Below are 23,060 nucleotides of genomic sequence, written 5' to 3'. Positions count from 1 at the left end.
ATGATACTTTGCACCTGTCTGGCACCCGACATCTGAATGGAAACTGTGTCTGGCATTGAGATCGACGTTTCGTAGACGTTAAGTCAAGTTACTGACAGTAATGCATACGCATATACTCTCACTTTCCCCGTCACACACCGTTTTACATTATTTAACTATCATTCACACTCAATTTCGATTCTAGAGAAGTATATTTAAATCAGAAATAAATTATTACTATAGAAAATAAAACTTTATTTATTTGCTAAAAGTTGCTAACCTGTTGTGCAGCCCAATTAGCATGTTAGCATTATGATTCTGTAGTCTACGTGGATTGGCGCATGAGGTGACGCTCATGCAAAAGGCCTCTACTCAACAGTCTGGTAGGCAACTTGAGAGATCCCATCTTTATTTATTTATCAGCTAGACATCAGGTCAGTTTGGCGTTCACATTACAAACTGTCTCTTGATTAGCAAGGTCGCGGTAAACACTATCTGCTTCAGGTTTAGCTTCAGAGCTGAGAACTACAGATGTACAATATTTGCACATATGCATTTCAAAACGTGTCTTTTAAATGTAGTCTGTCACCATTCAGATCACTGCTACTGTATATATTGGGTTGCATGATTCAAAAGACGGCCCTTTTATATTTTCTGGAGGATTGTTGGAAGATAACAAGTTTAACATGAAAAAAATAGTCACCTTTTGAGGTTTAAAGTCTTAATTATTACAAGAAAATTGTAATCAGATCTCATAATCATGACTTACAAATGAAAAAAAAAAGAAATATTGGCATTATTAAAATTCCCATATAGTCACATTTATAAAAATAAAATCATAATTGAGATACACATTTGCTGTTGTGAGATATGAAATTGCTATTATAAGTAATAAAATATAAGTTAAGAAACAGTAACATAATATTACACTGTCAGATATAAAGTGACAATTAAATGAAAAAATGCTATTTCTAGAAAATGGCCTGACTTGGACAACTTTATACAGTAATTGTGCTACATATCATGGGAAACAGGGTCAAAGTTTTGAGAAATATATTTGGGTTGATATATTTGAAGTTACATTATGAGATTATCAAAGAATGAAATATAAATAGCATTATGATATAAATATAATATGAAGAGCAAAGTTGTGAATGCAAAAACAAAAAATCAAGTGAGAATAAGAAGTCAGAATTATGATAAATAACACCATACTTCTACAAATAGTCACTATAAATATAACACTATCACAAATATGAATAGCAGTCACAACGTATAATAAACTGTACGACTGTGAGAAATAAAATTGAAATTGTAGTTATAAAGTTACAATACTATGAGCAATATTATGTCACAATAATGAGTAACAATGTCCCACTATAATAAATAATTTTGCCGTCAAGAGAAAGGAAAGTAAGTCACATTGTACATTGTAAGATATTAAGTCTGTCTCAATTTGAGAAATGTAGAATCACAGTTATAAGAAATACAAATAAATAGTTACGAGACTATATAAATAGTTGTGAGACATTAAATCACAATTATTACAGTCCAATTGTGAGATTTATAAAAATAAATAAAAATACAATTAATAAATGGTTCCGAGCTTTTGCAGTTTGCAAATCACATGCTTTTGCAAAATTGTTGCATTACTAGGTAGCAGATGTAAGAGTCTGTATTTGTTTCCATAGACAGCATTTTGTTTATCTTTTATACCTGAAAATGGAATATTAGTGCTTTGATAAAATAAAATAAATCACTTTTCCTTTTACACTTTTTTCTTTGAAATGTAAAGATCTCATGAAGTGCTTTGAAATATAAGTTTTTGCTTGATTCATGACAATTTTAACTATAACATTAAGAGAAGGTGGGACATAGCATAGCTCCTCCCCCTTTAAAAAAAACAGCTCAGTTTTTACCAGTGAGAGTGGTTGAGCTTAAGCCAACCCAGGCTCATTCTGAAAACAGACCACTATATACATTTCTGGAGAGCGCCAAATACATCCCAGAAGCTCCGTTGTTTTGCAGTTTTTGTTTTCGCAAATCCACCAGACGCTGTCGACTGACTGACTGACTGACTGACTGATTAGGTGTTTATATATTACTCTCTTGTTTCCTGTATTCTGTTTAATTTGTACTGTAAATCTTTTGTTGTTATAAATAAATAAATGATGATGACGACATGTGATCGGTCATCATAACTGCCGCAACTTTGAGCCCCGAAGTGTCCAGCTGTCATGCTTGACAGCTCCGCTTTGAACTCCGCCCCTGCCTGCGCTCGGCTAATCTCATTGATCACCGGCTGCAGTCGTGCTTCATGTCGAATGCACCTATTGACTGACCTGCCCTCCTCCTTCTCTAAACCCAACCAATAGTGTTTTAAAAAACACAGATTGACCTGCCCACCAACTTCCCTAAATCCAACAGACAGTTTTAAAAAGCAATTAAAAAAAGAAAAAGCCAAAAGCTTTTTGAAAAAGAAAAGAAAAAGAAAAGCCCTCGCCTGATTTTTACCACATTTTCAGTATTTACCACATTTTCACCATGTTTTATACTTTTTTTTGACTATTGTTTTTGCTCTACCTTCTTTCTGGAATTGTTCTTAGCTGGACTTGAAAAACCGTCATCATGGTCAACTCCTCTCTGCGTCTCAGGTTTGTCAACATTGGCGGCGAGCGATCTCCAGAGATGTATATAGGGCTGCGTTTTTAGAATGAGCCTGTGTTAGCTTTAGCGCATCAAATGATAGCAAATGAGAAGCATCATGAAGGGGGCAGGACATGTCAGATACTAGAGAGCATTTGATTGGTCGTAAGATTTGATGAAAACTGAACTTTGAGGTGACATGGTTGACACATTTAAGCGGAAGTGACAAACTGTGAAATTTAAATATTCATAACATCTAAATGCAGATTTTGTCACTGTTTTGGAATACACTCGCTTATAGATATCCTTCAGACTAACATACTGATGCTAACATTTAATAAAACTTTTTTTTTATTTTAATGGGTACTTTAATAGTCAAGCTCAGCTTTTTTTTTGAGATTGTAAATGTCTGAAAAGCCAGATCATCTTTCGGCTCGTCACATCAAAGTGTAATAAAGGAGAAGGAGTTTAGCTAGTGTGGCTGGAGTGTAATTACAGCGCCACCTTTCCCTAAATATCACTTTCTCAACTCATGAATAAGCTACAAGATCTGTCTCCAAAAACACACGAAGGAGTGAGTGAGAAGATACCGTCTGATCAGTGCAAGACCGTCTCAAGATAAAGAGCTTACGGATGAGATACACAGCTTTAAATCACTTAATGCAAGTGCTAACATTTTAGATGGGGTTAGAGATCAAGTCGTTGATTTTGTATTTCATAAAAAAAGGAAAGAAAGTAGAAAAATTCCACACTTTCAGTATTTGAGATTTCAAGCAGATCTTTTAATTGATAATTCCAGCCAAAGAATAAATCTATAATGGCATTTTATTAGTACAAGGAAGTCATATTGCGAGTTATATGTTGCTTTTACTAGAAAAGTAGTTATAAAGATATTAAATTTATATTATAATTAGTTAAATTGTAAGATGTTAAAGGCATGGTTCACTCAAAAATGAAATGTCAGTCATCTTTTACTCACCATTCACTTGCTCAAAACCTGAGTTTCTATCTTCTGTTAAACACAAAAGTTGTTACTGTATGTACGATGTTACTACTGTAAAAAAGGCTGGGTTCCATTTTTACAAATTTGAGTGGATTAAATGTAAAACAAACTTAGGTTGTCCCCACAAAAAAGAATTTAGAGAATTTTGTCAAAAACCAGGATTATCAAAATATCTTCTTTTGAGTTCAACATAAAAATTTAATTCATAAAGTAAATTGTGGCAACGTGGTGGCACAGTGGGTAGTGCTGTCGCCTTACAGCAAAAAGGTCACTAGTTCAAGCCTCGGTTGTGTCAGTTGGCCTTTTTGTGTGGAGCTTGCATGTTCTCCTAGTGTTCGTGTGGGGTCCCTCTGGGTGCTCCGGTTTCCCCCACAGTCCAAAAACATGAGCTGTAAGTGGATAGGATATATGCGGAGCTATATGTTTTTGTGTTTTTATGTGTTTCTTCCCATTCTGATAAACTTCTGGTGAACGGTTAGTGTAACTTTTTTACGTCTTACTGAATAAAGCATTGTTATACAATAACTTGCCTAATTATTCTAACTTTAACCTAATTAAACCAGTTAAGCCTTCAAATTGCACTTTAAGCTGAATACTAGTTCCTTGAATAATATTTAGTAAATATTAAGTACTACCATCATGGCAAAGATAAAAGAAATCAATTATTAGAAAGGAGTTGTTAAACTATCATGTTTAGAAATATGTTACAAATCTTCTTTCCATTAAAAAAAAAATTGGGGGAAAAATTTAAAGGGTTGGCTAATAATTCTGAATTGAATATGTTTTCTTACAATTAACAGCGACAAACACAAGCACTGTATCTGTGGTACATCCTAACTTGAGTCCCCTGACTCGCGGTGCTACGTTTGGTTCCCATGTTTCGACATGAAGCAATTAACCCAGCAGCGAGCCTCCACCCGCCGTCCCGCTCTCCACCGGTGAGGGACATGAGGTTAATTGGCAGCTTGGCTTAGACAATTTGCTGGAGTCTCAGGCTGGGTTTAAGGGGCCACGCTCTGCTTTGTACCAATCCGTGAGGCACACGTACATCACACACGTCCCTGCGGAGCTTTGCTTTTACAGATGATGAGTCCTGCCAACTTACAATTTACCCTCAAATTACTCCATTTTAAACATGTGGCACAAGGACAACCTCTGACTCTGACTTGGACAGAAATTACCAGAGACGTTCGAGCCGAGGACGCATATTATGAGCTTGCAATAATGATTTTTTTTAGGGCAGGTGATCATATATTATTCTTTTACAATGAAATGCAGTTTTAATCAGGTCGATGAAGAACTTATAAGAGAAACGAACATGATAAAAGGACATAAGTGTTTAGTCAAAATTATACTTAAATAATTTACTAGTTATCTGCATTGTTTTCAAAAAACGTGATTAATAATATACAGTGGGGAAAATAAGTATTGAAATAAGTATTGAACACATCACCATTTTTCGGAGAAAACATATTTCCAAAGGTGCCGTTGACCAAAGAAATTCATAATCACAAAGAAAAACAAATCTAATTAATTTACAAATTAAGTTTATGTGTAAATAAAATAAATTGACACAGGGAAAAAGTATTAAAAACACGAAGAATGGAAGGTGTAGAAAGGCAGTGAGAGCCCAGACAGCAGCTGAAATCTCCCAGTAGTTCTTCAGCAACCCTCTGCTCTTTTTCATTGTAAATTAATTTCAACTCTTTCAGTCCGAAATCTACATTACCAAGACGATGAAGATGAAACCAGGGTGGACATTTCAGCAAGACAATGATCCAAAACACAGCCAATGGAACTCTCAAATAGCTTCAGAGAAAAAATTAAGCTGCTGAAATGGTCCAGCCAATCAACTGACTTAAATCCAATATAATATAAAAAGATCAGATTTTATAGATAAGACCCACAGAACTATCGAGATTTTTACAATTTGTTGAAGTCTGTGAAAAAAAATCACAGCTGAGCAATTCATGTGACTTCATTCTCCATATTTAAGGCGTCTTTAAACTGCCTTAACCAAAAAAAAAAAAAAAAACACTTTTACATTCATTCATTTATTCATTTTCTTGTCGGCTTAGTCCCTTTATTAATTTGGGGTCGCCACAGCGGAATGAACCGCCAACTTATCCAGCACATTTTTACACAGCAGATGCCCTTCCAGCCGCAACCCATCTTTGGGAAACATCCTCACACACATTCACACACACAAACTACGGACAATTTAGCCTACCTAATTCACATACTGCTTGTCTTTGGACTGTGGGGGTAACCAGAGCACCCGGAGGAAACTCACACGAACATGCAAACTCCACACAGAAACACCAACTGAGCCGAGGATCGAACCAGCGTCCCAGTGACCTTATTGCTGTGAGGTGACAGCACTACCTACTGCGCCACTGCCTCGCCACTTTTACATAAAGTATTAAATACGTTTCTGTAGTTCAGTTCTTTTTTCTGCAACCCAGGTTCATTCTGAAAATGTAGTCCCGTGGACGTGTCTGGAGACCGCAAAATACATCCCGGGATGTACGTATTTTTGCAGTTTTTGTTTTCGCGAAACTGCGAGAAGCTGCTCTCTGACTGACTGAATGGTTGACTGTGCGACCGGCCAATTGGCTGACCCACCCTCCTCCTTCCCTAAACCAAACCAATTTTACCGATTGACCCGCCCGCCCACTCACTTCCCTAAACCCAAGCAACAATTTAGAAAATCCGTCTAGAAGAAAAGCCCTCGTCTGATTTTTTTTAACCACGTTTTCGGATTTCACAATGTTCTCACCCTGTTATGAACTCGTTCGCTTTATTTTTTGGATTCTGTTTTTGTCTTACCTGATTTCTGCAACTGCTTTTCCTCGAACTCGAACCCGGTCGCCGTGGTCAACTCCTCCTCTCTGCATCTGAAGTCTGCCGACGTACACGATGAGCTGACTGGACAAACTGGTTGCGGTGGGAAAGCCCTCCACATGGAGGTAAGCAGTCAGCCGGTAAGCGCGAAAGGGAACAGCGTCATACCGCCCCATTGCGTTCCCTTAAAAAAAATGAAAGGCAGCCATACGTACCTTCTGGGACGTATTTCGCGGTCTACAGAAATGGCCACGGGACTATGTTTTCAGAATGAGCCTGGGTTGTTTTTATGTCAATTCCATAGTTATTCATAACTCATTTTCCCGATGTTTTTTGTTGTATTTTTATATTTCTATTGTGTGGCTTTTTGTTAAAATCTAGTTCAATTCCATAACACTGCTCTGTTAGAAAAATTATTCACAGGAAAAAACATGACATGTTCAATACTTACTTTCCCTGCTTTATCAATTCTCTGAAGCGTCTGGTACCTCACAGCTTTTCCCACCATTATGTAAAAAATGAACTGGTTTGTACACAATGCACATATACTTTATGTTTTATATTTGTGTAGTGTCTTTTGTTTCCTGTTGTTTTACCTTATGGTCGCACAAGGACAACCTCTGATTGTAACGTTTGAGAGGGCATTGCATTTTATGAGCTTGCAATAATTTTTCTTTTTTCAGGGCATATATTGTTATAAATCGTGATAATACATTATTCCTGTATAGTGAAAAGCAGTTTTATGTAGACGTTATACGAAAAACGGACATGATTTTTTATTACAAGGACATTAGTATTTATTTAACATGATAAGTCATTTGTGCATTTAACTTGCCAAATTTTCTGCAATGTTAAAAGGATGTGACATTATGTAAAAATATCTTACGGTAACTTATTGTGAAAATACAATAAGTATTTAGAGTTAAATCAATTAAATTTCTTTAACTAATTAATGATATACCAAAAACCACCAGGGAGGCATATTATGAACTTGCAAAAGTAATTTTTTTGGTTGTTGTTTTTTTGGTTGTTGAGTGATTTGTTATTTCTGTATAGTGAAATGCAGTTTAAATCAGGTCACTGTAGAAGCTATAACATGACATACCATTTTTGTTTTTAAAGGTGCTGTATGTAATTTTTTTGACTTGTCTAAAGCATAAAAATACCATAACATGTTTGCAGACATTTAAAGGGGTAGTCCACTACTATATCATATTGTCACTTTAGAATTATAAGGTTTCATCTGCGTTCTGAATGATTTTGAGATATTGAGCTTCAAAGTTTTTGCAATCCATATAGCAAATGTTGTGTGTAACAGTTCTCTTTCATACATTAACATGACAGAGACCCTAAGGGTTCTCTAAATGTAAATTATCAAAGTTCCCTTACATTTGCAAATTGGAGTAAAAGACCACGGTAAATGCAGATAGAACCTTCTCATTCTGAAAAGTCATTTTCCGCTTAAAATTATAAGGTTCTATATGCCAGATAATTCATTAAAGCATTACTTTTCAAGAAATACAATTAAAAATATTGTATATAAGTTGGTGTTGTAACAATATGTTGATGCTTGAGAAAGTAAAATTTTTGCTTTCTATAACATTTTTTTTTCATATTTTAGGATGAATATTTTTTCTTGTTAAAATTAAACATGAAAGGCGGAGCTAAATATTTTTTTTTCTATGTTCTCCCCGTGTTCGGTCCAAATGTATGTCCAAATACGTGCAGTACAGGTGAATTGGGTAAGCTAAAATTGACCATAGTGTATGTGTGTGATTGAGTGTGTATGGGTGTTTCCCAGAGATGGGTTGCAGCTTGAAGAACATCCACTGCGTAAAACATATGCTGGATAAGTTGGCGGTTCATTCCGCTGTGGTGACCCCAGATAAATAAAGGGACTATGCCGAAAAGAAAATGAATGAATGAATGAATGAATGAATGAATGAATCTCAATGTCAAGAAATGCATCTAAATCATTATGTTTACACACATCTCAATTTTGTGTGGTACGGCATTATTTAGCAGACTCTGATTTTATGTGATTTTATCTTTCTGGTGTTTCCCGTTGTCAATGGAACAGTCTGGCGAAATGACAAAGAAAGCTGATCCTGATTGGTCCTCGTGCGTGCATTAAAAATGCTGATTGGCTCACAGAAAGAACCTTATAGAGCCATGCTTGAATTCAACTTTGTAGATAAAACCTTTTTTTTTTTTTAATAAAAAGTCTTAAAATGTAAACAACTTATAAAAAAATCACATAATGTATTTAAGTTGTCATTTAATAAAAATATGTCAATAACTTAATTTTGACAAAAATGTCAGATAGAACCTTATAATTCTAAGGTGACGATATTTTAAACTTTAGTTGACGTGTAATGTGTAATGTGTGAACATAAAAACAAAAATCTCAAAGTTTAATGCAAAGGGAGACCTTGGTTTTTACAGAGTTAGCTTAGCAAAGTCTACAATGAATGCATTTTTGGGACTAAAAAAAAAATAGTTCCGGCCCTTGTGAGGTCACAAAGGTTCTTTTACCGCACACACACACACTGCGCAGCTAGGGCCGTGGTCAGAGGTGCTGTAACGTTATAGCAGAGATGGAGCTAAAATGCATTAAAACACTGCTGTTTCCACAGAGCTTCGTCTGTTTCTGTATTTGGGCTTCAAAAGGACACGACACAAAGACAAAAGTGCTTAGAGTTCAATAATAATTATATTCCAGAGAATTATAAAATTCATAAAATTTATTAAAAAAATCTCCTCAAAGCAGAAGCTGTGAACTACAACCTGTAAGTGTTTTTATTTGTTGTTGATCATGACATGTACAGTGTCTAGTGTTAAAGGTATGCTGTAGCAACGATGTAAACAATGGGAAATGCTGTTTTGCACCGCAAACGATTTAGCTACAAATTCAAATTTATCAGTCAAACTGCTGTAAACACACACACACACACACACACACACACACACACACACACACACACACACACACACACACACACACACACACACACACACACTCGTGTCTCTCTATGTGTGTGCGTGACTTTGCATTGATTCTCTTTAGGTAGCTTTTGTATGCGTTTTACATCTCAGATAATTAAGTCGCAAAAGATATGTGGATGATTCATCTTACTTACACCTGCATATTCTGGATATATGTAAAAGACTTCATGTAATGCGTTGAGTTGAAAAAATACAGGAAAGCTCACCAAACTCGTGTAGCAGCAAATCAAGGCTCACACAGATCGAATCCCACATCTTGTACTTTATTCTTCTGTCATGATATATTACAGAAAATAATGGTAACACTTTATAATAACTACACACCATAAATCATTTATTAAGCATTAGCAAATAGTGAATTCATTATTTGTAAAGCATTAACTCTACATTAATAAGCGTTAGTAACAGTTTATAATTGCAGCTACAAATGCTCTATTCTTGACTTACAAACATATTTAGGTAACATTTTAAAATAAGGTTCATTAGTTAATGCATTTACTAACATGAACTAATCATGAACAACACTTGTACAGCATTTATTAATCATAATTGAACATTTACTAATGCATTATTAACATCCAAACTCATGCTTGTCAACATTAGTTAATGCACCGTGAGTTAACATGAACTCATAATAAACAACTGTATTTTCATTAATTAACGTTAACTAATATGAACTGTATGTATGTACATGTAAATGTATTGTTCATTGTTTGTTCATGTTAGTAAATGCATTAAGTAACATTAACTAATAAACCTTATTGTAAAGTGTGACACATATTTAAAATGTGCTTTATAATTGTACTTTCATACTTTGTTAATGATTTATTTTTCATTACTCAATTAAGTATTGCATTATTTACAAACCATTTGCATTTAAGAGTTGTTGAGGGTTTTTAGGATCATTCAGAATGAGTTAGAAAATGGTTATTGAACTATTGAAATCAACGTTTATATTGCTCATTATTCAGGCATATATTAATGGTTACTATGTATGTTAATAAATGCTTTAATCAACTCAACTTCATCTAGTTTTGTGACCTAATCTAAAGTGAGGACTATTCATGCTTTATAAATCCCTTATAAATGACAAATAAACAATAAAATAAAAACAATGGTAAAGTCTGATATTATGCTTTATAAATGTGCTTTCTGTGCTGGAATGGCTGTGTTTGTTTTGGTCCTTTTGACCAGCCTAATGCCAGTTTAGCCAATTATATTTCAGCACCTCGGGGTGACTTAGTGGAAAATCTCATATTTCATTTATTCGGTCATGAAGGCTTTCGGAGTATGCACCCCCAACTAAAATGCAACCTCGAGTGGACAGTAACAGCTTCTGAAATGATAGCAGATTCAGAGTTCCACATGAGGTGGTTATTAATTAGCAAGTATTCAGAAACATATAATAGTGCACCCACTGCACTCCAACAAAATGGTAAGGTTTATAATCTAATTATTACATATTAAATCTCTTTGACATTGTTAAATGTACATGCTGAATACCACTATCATTTATTGGTCACAGTTCTAAAGTTCAATTTCATATGATTTATTACATTTTTATGATCTGCGGTAAACTATCTGCTGCTGCTTTCAGTAGTATGGCAATAAATGTCATATAAAATGGCATTCAAACACACATTTTTAGCATTTAACACTGAATAAAGCACATGAGGTGTACCTAAGGTGATCATTATCAGTTTTCTGTGGTTCACCTGTGAGAAATAAAAGCTGTTTCTTAAATTTCAGGTGTATGTAAAAATAACTTACAGTAACTTACTGTAAAATAATCTCCAAAGTAGGTATCATCTGATACATTTTATCAACAGTTTTTCCCAACATTTTGTAAAAATTAACTGGTTTTATTCTCAATCTGCAAGTTAATAGGCCTGTTAATATTTATGTAGTGTCATTTGTTTTACTTTTAATTTATACTTCCTTGCTTTGCCTACATAGTTCCTGTCATTGTCCACATTTCTAGTTTGCATTTATGATTATGCTGCCTTAAATGTTATCACTATTGTTGTTAATATGAATGTTCCAAGTCAGAAATGAAAAGTTTTGGGCAGGAAATAATATGTAAACTAGGTAGACATATATGTAAACATATGTAAACTTTTGTGACCATTCACACAGTTACACCTACAACAGGAAGTAAGCAGATCTAGTCATGTGACATTGATTATAAACATATTACATTAATCATTAACCATAATCATAACCTTTTTTTTTTCATTTGAAAGTAGAATTGTTTTACAAAACCATCACCACAGAGTTCCAGTAATAATAATACTAGTATTAAAAGTAAACAAATATGTATAAAATAATGTTTTATCAACAGTGAAATTAGCATGGTGTTGTAATTGCTGGCATCTAGAGTCTACTTTTTTTCAAAATCATTTTAATAATTTGTTGCTCATTGAGATTATTAAGTCGCCTTCAAAAGCTTCGGACTTTGGAACATGTTTTCAACATTTACTATTTTCAGGCCCTCAAAATGCTTTTATTGTGTTGCTAAATGAGCAGCCAAAATTAATAGTTTTAGTATTTAATTGAAAATGGTGTTGCGTAAACATATATTTAGCCTATAGGGAAATTACCAACCAATGTCACACATGACATCACATGAGTTTAACTGCTGATACCGGTTGCAATAGCAAACATGCGTTGTGCGGTAGGATGTCAAATTTGACAGTCCAAAAATAAAAAAACTTACATTTTACAGTCCACCACACTGCTTTAAATGCCAACTGCAGACGTCTTTGGCTAACAGCCATAATAAGAGCTGAATGGAGTGAGGACCTAATTAAAAATGCTGGACTCTGCAGTTCTCAGTTCATATCAGGTAAGTTCATGCTATGCTAAATCATACACATTACTCGTTTTTGATTTCAGTTAAAACAGTTAAATACGGTTAATTAAACTGTGTCTGTGTCTGTTAACGTTAATTTTGCCAAATAACTGTGCTTTTCATTGGGTGACAAGCTGTTATAATACACGAATGCATTATGTAAATTATATATATATATATATATATATATATATATATATATATATATATATATATATATATATATATATATATATATAGTTGAAGTCAGAATTATTAGCCCCTCTGAATTATTAGCGCCCCTGTTAATTTTTTCCACCAATTTCTGTTTAATGGAGAGAAGATTGTTTCAGCGCATTTCTAAGCATAATAATTTTAAAAACTTATTTCAAATAACAGATTTATTTTATCTTTGACATGATGACAGTAAATAATATTTTACTTGATATTTTTCAAGACACTTCTATACAGCTTAAAGTGACATTTAAAGGCTTAACTAGGGTAATAAGGTGAACTAGGCAGGTTAGGGTAATTAGGCAAGTTATTGTATAACGATGGTTTGTTCTGTAGATTATCGTAAAGAAAAAAAAATTAGCTTAAAGGGGCTAATAGTTTTTTCCCAAAAAGGGTTTTTAAAAAAATAATAACTGCTTTTATTCTAGCCAAAATAAAACAAATAAGACTTTCTCCAGAAGAAAAAATATTATCAGACATACTGTGAAGATTTCCTTGCTCTGCTAAAAATAATTTGGGAAATATTTTAAAAAATCAAATCAAATCAAAAGGGACTAATAATTCTGACTTCAACTGTATATATATATATATATATATATATATATATATATATATATATATATATATATATATATATATATATATATATATATATATATTATTAATATGTAATTAATATAATTTATCTCTAAGACAACAACAAACTCTGTACTGCATCGGATGTCAATCCCTTGCTGTAAATGCTAGCACTCCTGGTTTTTTCTGCAACCTTGCTGCGAGCAAACACTGAATGTTTACAAACCAATAATTCGTCTGTTGGCTTATCCATGTACAATATTTCAGTGAAATTGTGGCCATGTTGTGATACATCACAATTAAAAGTATTTTTTTTTCTTCATCATGTCACATGTAGGACTTTGTATACATCACTTTTCTTTTTAGTCACATATTTTACAACCCTTTTCACTACATGTTTTGTTTTGAAAAGTACCATTTAAGCTTGTTAAGAAGCGCTTTTAAAGCTTCTTGTTTTCTGCAGTTGGTGCCATTATGCTGCTATTTGTCTTTCCGCTGCGTGTGAGAGTGTTTCTCCTCCACGTCATCAGTCATGTGTAGTGCTGCTGTCACTGCTAATCTCTGCACAGTGGAAACCGATCATCGCTAAACCAGTATTTAACGCTCACTAATTGCTACTTAGCAGGTTTAGCTGACTCACTATGGCTCAGCGGTTCGAGATGTGAAGCGGCAAGTCAATATTTCACCTGCTTTAAGAGGTCAGAATAGTGTAGCAACTTGATTGACCATCAAAAACAATGATTATAAGTAGGTTTCGGTGTGTTGCAAGAAACAAATAAATAAATTAGTACTGTAAATAATTTGGTTCAGGTTATCAGATTCTGGTTTGATATCAGTTGTGCTCAATTCCAAGTTTCACATATAATGTAATCATATACATGTCATTCGATCTAGGCCATATCTGACAAACAAACAAACAAACAAACAAACAAACAAACAAACAAACAACAAAGACTTAAAAAATAAGAAAAATATTTTTAATGCAATTTTTTAAAATATATATATATATTTTATTATTATTATTATTTTTTTTAACAAATTTTAAATACATGACCATTTATTTAAAACCCTATTCAAACCTAAAATGAAAACAATTTAATGCCAACCTCGTTCTCATTTAAATGACCACTGAAAACCCCCTATGGAAATTATTGGGGGCTGTTTCACCACTATTTGGATGGGGGTCTTGAATCACATTTGGATCATATGGAGATTTTCCAGTTAACCTGCCAGATTTCCAAATCCCATGGCTGTCGTTGCACAGAGGAGGAATCAGGCCCGTGTCCCGCTCCTCATTCAGGTGCAGCTCTGAGGGGGTTCAGCTCAGTCTGGCCCGCGGCGCAGTCTTTCTCTCTCCTTTTCTCTCCATCCCCCATTTTCAGGCTTTCCCGCTGAGCCCCATCAGGCTGAGGTCTGAGGACTAAATGGGGGGAGACTCTGGAGTGGCATTGTCTCTGCTCTGGGGAGGAGGACAGGTTTGTGAACCATGGCTTGGTTGAATTAGCATTCGTCTCTTTGGTGTCTTTGCATTGCCACACTTTCAGTCTTGTTAGCAGTTTTTGACTTTGTCACTTTGGACAGAGTAACCGCAAAAACTGACTTAGAGACTTAAAACTTTGAATAATGAAAAGCAAGCTAGGTTTGAAAAAAAAAATGTGTTTGTTAAACGTCACTTCTTGCATGTTAAGTGAAGTCTCCAGTTAATGGTGTTAAAAAGCACACAATTTTGTAGAAACAGATCCATTGACTTTTGTTATTACTTTGTTTCATGCATGTATCAGTTTGGAAATCAAATGTGGCATTAAAAAGTTTATTCTGTGTCATGTTTGACAATGCTGTCTACACTACACTTGATCCAGAAGGCCAAATGGTATATATGCACCATTTTAACAACCTAAGAGCATGGTCTAATGCAGTGTTTCTCAACCATGTTAATGGAGGACCACCAACACTGCATGTATTGGATGTCTCCTTGTCTGTTTTGAGCTGCTGATCTGAATCCAGTGTTTTTGGTTAAGGAGGCATGGAAATGTGCAGAGCTGGTGGTCCTCCGGGAACATGGTTGAGAAACACTGGTCTAAAGTGCACAACACAGCTGCACTTAGAGGTGTATTTGAATCCACTTTTGCTATTTTCAAATTTTTTTTGCTCTGTTAAAAATCGTTTGGGAAATATTTAAAAAAGAAATTAAAAATCAAAAGGGGGCTAATAATTCTGACTGTATATATGTATTTTATGTATTTATTTATTTTTTTTGTGCCTGACGTTGACTACTTTAGTGTGAGATATTACCAGGTGCAATGGTGGAACAGCGTCATTGTGATCCAATGGTCAGCGTGCTGTGATATGACGCTGATGACCCGGGTTCGAATCTAACCTGAGAAGTTAACTATTTCATTATTTTATTTTATTTTTTTACGTGTGACCAACGTTACAACTGCAGAAATTTACATAATGAACACCAACCTATAAATGGAATAATTAATTACACACAACAGTGTATTTTCGGGGCCTAAAAATTCAAACATTTGAAATCATATTGTCTTTTTGTAATTTACAAAAACGTAGAGGATGTAAATTAGCTGTTCAGTCCACAAGCACAAATTAATACTTGAAAACTGATAAATAACAACTGTTATTCAAAAACAAACAAACAAACAAACAAACAAACAAACAAACAAACAGGTCTGATATAATTCAGCATTTTTAGACTTATTCACAGATCCATGCTTACATAAAAATGCAAAGAAAAGATTCCATTTTAATACATGTGTAAAAGTACTCTGAAGTGAATATAATGCAGGCCTTAGTTTGCTCTAATACACTCAGACTTTGTATAAGCTTCTACTCTTGCCTTAGAGTCCGTTGAGAATTAGTGTCTCTCCGACCCCTGTTTGCTCATCTCTATCTGCTCACTGGGCCTTTACTGGCCTGTATCGCCAATAAAACCTCCGCCAACAGTCTGAGAGTAATTAAGTGACTGATCCACACAAGCAGCCTTCACAAAGACGGAGCAAATTGCCCATTCATTAGCTGGGCGACATGGAAGGAGAATTCCAAATAGACAATAGAGCCTCTAGTAATTCAATCTGAGCTTACTTACTTACAGAAAACACTGAGATAATGAACTGCCAGATAACACGCAGCGATTGAACTGGGATGAGAGGCCAAGCATTTGGGGGAAATATCCATTGGAGAGTAGGCCGCACACACACATTCTGTTAATATTGTCACTCAAGCTATGAAAATATCTATCTGAACATCTCGCGCCATTGTAGTTTGCCGCACTGGAGCCCCGGGGGACGCTATTAAAGGTGTAGTTTGCGGTGGGTTGAGAGAGGTACGAGGGGGAAAAAAGAGGGATTTGAGGTGGTGTAGGAAAGGGAAGGAGATGTAGTGAGGGAAAAAGTAATTTATAGGCGTCTGAGGAATAGAATTTATCATACGATCTGCGCTACGCCGCTCAATTGATATGTAGTTGATTTCAAACACCAGCCCTCGGGCTCCCACCAGGGACACTTTCAGATTTTACGCTTGGATATATCTGTTTAACTCCCCATTTACCAAAACAACGGCCCCTGACAGCACAAACAACACACTCTGGGGTGGGGATGGGGCTCTGACCTCCCTGGAGTCCACTGAGAATATAATAAAACCAGCCACAGAATGCAGGAAATATGCTTTTAGGAGCTAATCGTTTATGGGCCTGCGAGTGTGTATACATCAGTGTGAATTTAATTAAGCTGGATGCAAATGTGTGTAATAACGGAAATGATGAGGCAGATATGTTTCGCTTTAATGGCTAGAGAGTTCATCATTCAGCCATTGTGGAGATATGCAACATAGGCTTATTCTGAAAACGTAGCCCTTTATACATTTATGGAGATTGCGAATTGTTAAGCCACAGCTACATATGGCTGCATTTCTTCTTTAAAATGAAAGCTTTGAGTTGGTATCATGCTGTTCCTTTTCTCACTTACCAGCTGACTGCTTACCTGCAAATGGACGCCTTTTCCGCTGTTACCAGCTTGTTTGGTAGCTTGACATGTACGTCGGCGGACTTAGGGGTAGGGGTGTCCCAATTCTCTTTAGCTTGAAGGCACAGGGCTAAGGGGAAGGGGTGAATAGCCCTTCGAACTAAGATTTTTCAGGACCACACTTGAACACAAGGGGTAAGAAAATTTCCCAGAATACATCTGCCACAAAGGCAGTATTGCTGAACCTGGAAGTATTGAGATCCACAAATTAGTATTTTTTTGTCATTATTACGATTTTTTACGACAAACAAACATGTGCTTTAATATATTCAAAACCGCGTTCGTGTTTTACCGTCATGCAATAAAAAAGAACGATAAAAAAACACTAAATTTAAAAATCCTGTAATAAATTTAATAACTCCTGTACAGCAGTCCCATAGCATTCTGACACTTGAATACCCTGTCAGTAATGTCAAGTGGCTGTCAATTGGCATTTTACAGTGTTTGCTATAATGTTAATGTTGTTTTTGGTGTGTTTACATTGATGAATATGGCCACTGTGTAAATACACAGTAAAGTTACGATCTTTTTGCCACATTAGATCGTTATGATAACATACTATATGCCTTTAGTGATTTCTTAAAGATAAATAAAAAATTAAAAACAAAACTGGAATCAGTGAAACAGTCGCGATCATCTGATCTCACATGCTTTTTGGATTGCTTTTTAAAACACCAGTTGGGTTTAGAAAAGGGGGTGGGTGGGTCAATCGATTAGTCAGCCAGTCAGTCATTCAGTCAGTCGACAGTGGCCTCTGGTGGATTTAAGTGAGAAATTTGAGATCTGAAAAAAAGTACACAAACGCCTCCGGAGGATTTGCGAAAACAACAGCTGCAAAAAAAGGTACCTCCTAAGGTATGTTTTGCTCTCTCCAGAAATGTATATAGGGGTACATGCAGTAATCAGAATGAGCCTGGGTAGGATTTATGAGGTTACCAATCCACTGTCAATGTTACTAAAACACTATATGTTGTAGCTATGTAGATATTGTAGCCAATTTTGTATATATATATATATATATATATATATATATATATATATATATATATATATATATATATATATATATTTGTTGCTTTTTTCTAAGGCAAATTCATATTGTGTTTAGTTTTATTTCAAAATGTAAATCACGGCAGATCAGTGATCCACCATCTAGCAACCACACACTGCAATAAAAGCCAATCCACCATGGTAAAAAATCGTGTGATGTTTAAATTGTAAAAATTATGTTTGTTCCAGTATTCAAAGAAATGTTGCATTAATAAATCTCATAGCAACTATACACCAAGCATAGACTTTTTCCAACCATCCAGAAATTTCATAGAGAATCCCAGTGCTCATATAGCAACACCCTAATAACCACCTATTTCACCAACCAACCAGAATTTACTCAGGACATGCTAGCACCCACCCAACAACTGCCTAAAGTTGCATAGCAACTACGTAAATATCATATCCACCCATCAACCACACAGAGCATCCCAGCAACTAAGCAACAACCACATTAAACAGCCTAGCAACTTTTAAAACAATCTAGCATCCACACAGCAACACCTTAGCAGACCCCTTTTGTACTAACCACCCATAAACTACCCAGAACATTCCAGCACCTAACCAGCCACCACCTGAAACAACCTAGCACCCACACAGCAACACCCTAGCAACCCCCTATTGTACTTACCACCCATAAAACTACCCAGTTCATCCCAGAACCTAACCAGCCACCACCTAAAACAGCCTAGCACTCATTTAGCAACACCCTAACAACCACCCATTTCACCAACCAAACAGAATCTATTCAGGAGATGGTAGCACCCACCCAGCAACTTCCTAAAAGTACATAGCAACTACTTAATATAGCATATATGCTACTTTAATGGCATAAACACTAGCTAACCACACATCAGCCATACAAAGCATCGTAGAAACTAAGGGCCTACTCACACTATGCCATCCGTAAGGTGCCCAGGCCCGTTTCCCGGATTGTTTGAGAAGTGTGAGTGCGCTGAATCGGGCTCAAGCACGGTTCACTTGGCCGGCCCTGGCCTGGTTGGAAGAGGTGTGCCTGAGCCCGGTTCACTTGGGCTTTATAGGCGCTTGTGTGTGAGTGCAAAACGCGCCAAAGCCCGAAACTGAAAGCGAGACGTGACTTTTAAGGGACTGTTTTATATGGATTTATTAATAATTCTTACTGTTCAGTGAACGCAAACTGCCGTAGTTTATTAAATAAGCAAACCCCTCACTGCACGACAGCTGCGCGCCTTCAGCAGACCTCCTCATTCCTGCAGCACGAGAGCTTTATTATTGTTTATGAGCGCCAAAAGTGGCAGATCTGTTCGGGGAAATATCTGACTGCGTGTCCCCGCATCCCTAAGGACTGTTTGGCGAAATATTTGACGGCATATCAAACGACTGAAACGATATAACTAGAGAAATCTCCACTGTGCTGCTGAGTGAGAGAGTGCTTCTCACTGAACAGCGCAGTAGCGATGACGTATGCGTGCCGAAGCTCGTTTGAGGTTTGAGTGCGAGCCGTCGGAGGAGACGGGAGGGGGGACAAGCGTGCTTTGGCCCGGTTCGAGGCAACTGTACCTAGTGTGAGTACGGCCTAAGTAACAACCATATAAAACAGCCTAGCAACTTTTAAAACAACCTAGCATGCGCATAGCAACACCCATAAAACTACCCAGCCACCCATAAAACTACCCAGAACCCTTTAGCACCTAACTACCTTAAACAGCCAAGCATCTATCTAAAACATACTCGCATCCACATACTGTAGCAACACCTTAGGAATGTCCTTTTTACTAACCACTCGTCAACAATCCAGAACATCCTAGAACAGAGATGTCAAACTCAATTCCCGGAGGGCCGCAGAACTGCACATTTCAGTTCCAACCCTGTTCCAACACACTTACATGTAGGTTTCAAACAAGCTTGAAGGACTCAATTAGTTTGATCAGGTGTGTTTAATTAGGGTTGGAACTGAAATATGCAGGGCCGTGGCCCTCCAGGAATTGAGTTTGACATCCCTGTCCTAGAACCTAAGCAGCAACCACCTAAAACAGCCTATCAACGATCTAAAACAATGTAGCACCCACATTGCATGTTTTTTAATGCAGTGTCTATGGGCGGGACAGTAAAATTGACATTGCTCTCTCTTCTAGCTGCCATTATCAGTTTCACTCAGTTTTTCTTTAAGCAAATGGAAATGCAAAAAATAAATAAATAAATAAATTAAAAATAAATAATTAAATAAATAAATAAATAAAAATAAATTATATATATTTATATACACACACATTTCAAAGCAAAAAAATACTTTTAGTAAATATAAAATAATATTTTAGCAAAAACACAGAACACGCTAACTAACCACAAAAGCAACAACTCTGAATTATATATCCGGCAGCTAGCTTTCTGCAACTTTCACATGGTCGCCCACTGAAGCTAAGCAGGGCTTCACGTGGATGGGAGACCACATGGGAAGGCTAGGTAGCTGCCGGAAGTGAGTTAGTGAGACCTGCTGTCTGTGTGGGTCTTTCTATCAAATTTTTCTTTTATTTTGCATTTTTTGAACACAGAAAAACATGCCGTAGACAATCACCATATAACAAAGTGTGTAGATATACATATATAAACCAATATACAAGTTGTTAAATACTCCCTGCTAAATTGTCCGTATTGTATGAGTGTGTGTTTGAATGTGTGTGTGGATGTTTCCTGCATAAAAACTTGCTGGATAAGTTGGCGGTTCATTCCGCTGTGGTGACCTCGGATTAATAAAGGGACAAGGCCGACAAGAAAATAAATGAATGAATCAAGTTTGTAAATAATAGTATTAATAATAGTGTCAGCCATGACAACAATATTGTCAGTAAAAAGGAAAAACTGAAGAATGATGACAAGGACATACTAAAGCAAATAAAAATGATAAATAAATTAATATGTATATATATATATATACATACATATACAGTATATATATATATATATATATATATATATATATATATATATATATATATATATATATATATATATATATATTTATATATATATATATATATATATATATATATATATATATATATATATATATATATATATATATATATATATATATATATATATATATAGACACAAACAAATGCCCCAGTGAACTGAATAGGACTCTATACTGTTCAGTGAGTGGCAGAGTAGGGGTTTTTGTCCATCACTCACATTTCTCCTCTTCACCAATCAGCTGGAGTGTGGTCTGGTGCAACATGGCTGCTTTTACATCATCCAGGTGGATGCTGCACACTGGTGGTGGATAAGGAGCCCCCAAACCACCCCCCCTCCCTCCCTTAGAAAAGTGCTTTATAAATGTGAGAAATTATTATTACAACCCTCTACAGCACAGCTTTGTTCTTGGGCAATAGAAAGTTTCCTGGAACCTCATGCTAAGGACAGATTTTTTTAAATTATTTCAACTAATTGAAATGTTAGAAAAAGTATAAATTAAACATCCAATAAGGCGTGAGAGTCACTATAAAGCAAGGTGAGACTTCATTTTCTGACTCATGGTGAGAAGACCACATGGAGTGAGAAGAAGGTAAGATTATTTTGCATAATTACCTTATTTATCATGAGGTAACATTAACTGTACAAAAATATCTGTGTGTTTATGAAGTTGTAAAGAAGCCTTTTGTCCAGTTTTATGAAGTTTTTTTTTAATTTGACATGTTCAGAAATATTTTTTCCCCTTTTTTTGTGCGATAAGTGGTACTTTTCAACAAGTGTTTACTGACATTACATGTGGGCATTTTCACATATTATTGTTACATATTGTATTTTTTCTATTTAATTTTTAAAACATTTTGACAGAAAAAATGGACATAAGCTAGTTGTATAGAAAAGCAGAATTTCAGAGTTCCTATCTGAGAGTGAGGACTCTGAGATAGACTGCAGTGACAGTGAGGAAGAGCAGAATGGAAAACGTTTGAGCAGAAGTGAAAAAATACCTTTTAAAGTTAAAAAAAAAAAAAAATAGCACCGAATATCAATCAAGTGATCAGCAGCATACAAAATGAGGGGTCAAATATTAATATACTGAAATTATTCTACTATATACACCAACATTGTAAAATTATTTTTCCTTTACTTCTCTGTCTGAAGATAAAGTGATGTGTAAAAAGTGTAACCTATACCTCTGTTTCACAGCAGAAAAGTACTGCTTTTTGGAGTTTTAAACAGAATGAAATTTTGTTAAATGTCTCTAACAAAAAAAAAAACCCTAACAAAACCCTAGACCGCCAGAAACAACCTTGCAATGCATAGCTGAACACTACTAACACTAAGAATTCCTTAGAAACAACACAGCATCACCCTGAAACAACACTGGGTGCAAAGGTTACAATGACAACATAAAAAAGTGAGTAAATAAACAAATAAGTAAATAAATAAATCTTTACCTAAAATTTGTTTGAAGTCATGCTTCATTTATTTAAAAAAGGAAAAAAAATCTATAAGTTTCAAATAAGTTCAATGTGTATTAGATGTAAATATTACAAATATTTTTCATTATTTTTCTTTTATGTTTCATTTACTGATACTTAATCATTTTAAGTATTAGTATTAATTATTTACAGGATATTCTGATTGACTATGTTCGTTTTTGAATTGAAAACTTTTAAATGTTACCCCTCCCCCGACCCATTCTTCTATCTAAACTCTCTCTCTCTCTCTCTCTCTCCCTCACTTCATATTTTCCCTTAGATTGACATTTCATTAGTCCGAGACTGCATTCCGAGTGGAAGTTGAACGTGTCAAGCTTTAATACAAATAAATATATAATGTCTTTTTTTATACAAGGTGAAGTGACCCCAGCAGTGGCTATTGATTCCTGTTGACTACTCTGTGT

General features: G+C 35.4%; 1 long non-coding RNA gene across 1 annotated transcript; it reads right to left on the bottom strand.

Moving 5' to 3' along the window:
• Positions 1–4,125: 4,125 nt before the first annotated feature.
• LOC147842010 (uncharacterized) lies at positions 4,126–6,643 on the bottom strand. The gene is made up of 3 exons (XR_015500911.1): positions 6,420–6,643; positions 5,536–6,363; positions 4,126–5,437 (listed from the first exon to the last, which is right to left on the bottom strand). It is a non-coding gene; the product is annotated as an uncharacterized LOC147842010 (long non-coding RNA).
• Between the last annotated feature and the right edge of the window lie 16,417 nt (positions 6,644–23,060).

The sequence above is a fragment of the Danio rerio genome, chromosome 10 (assembly GCF_052040795.2).
Source record: "Danio rerio strain M-AB ecotype USA chromosome 10, GRCz13ab, whole genome shotgun sequence".
Taxonomy (NCBI): Eukaryota; Metazoa; Chordata; class Actinopteri; order Cypriniformes; family Danionidae; genus Danio; species Danio rerio.
This window is presented reverse-complemented; position numbering and strand designations above follow the sequence as displayed.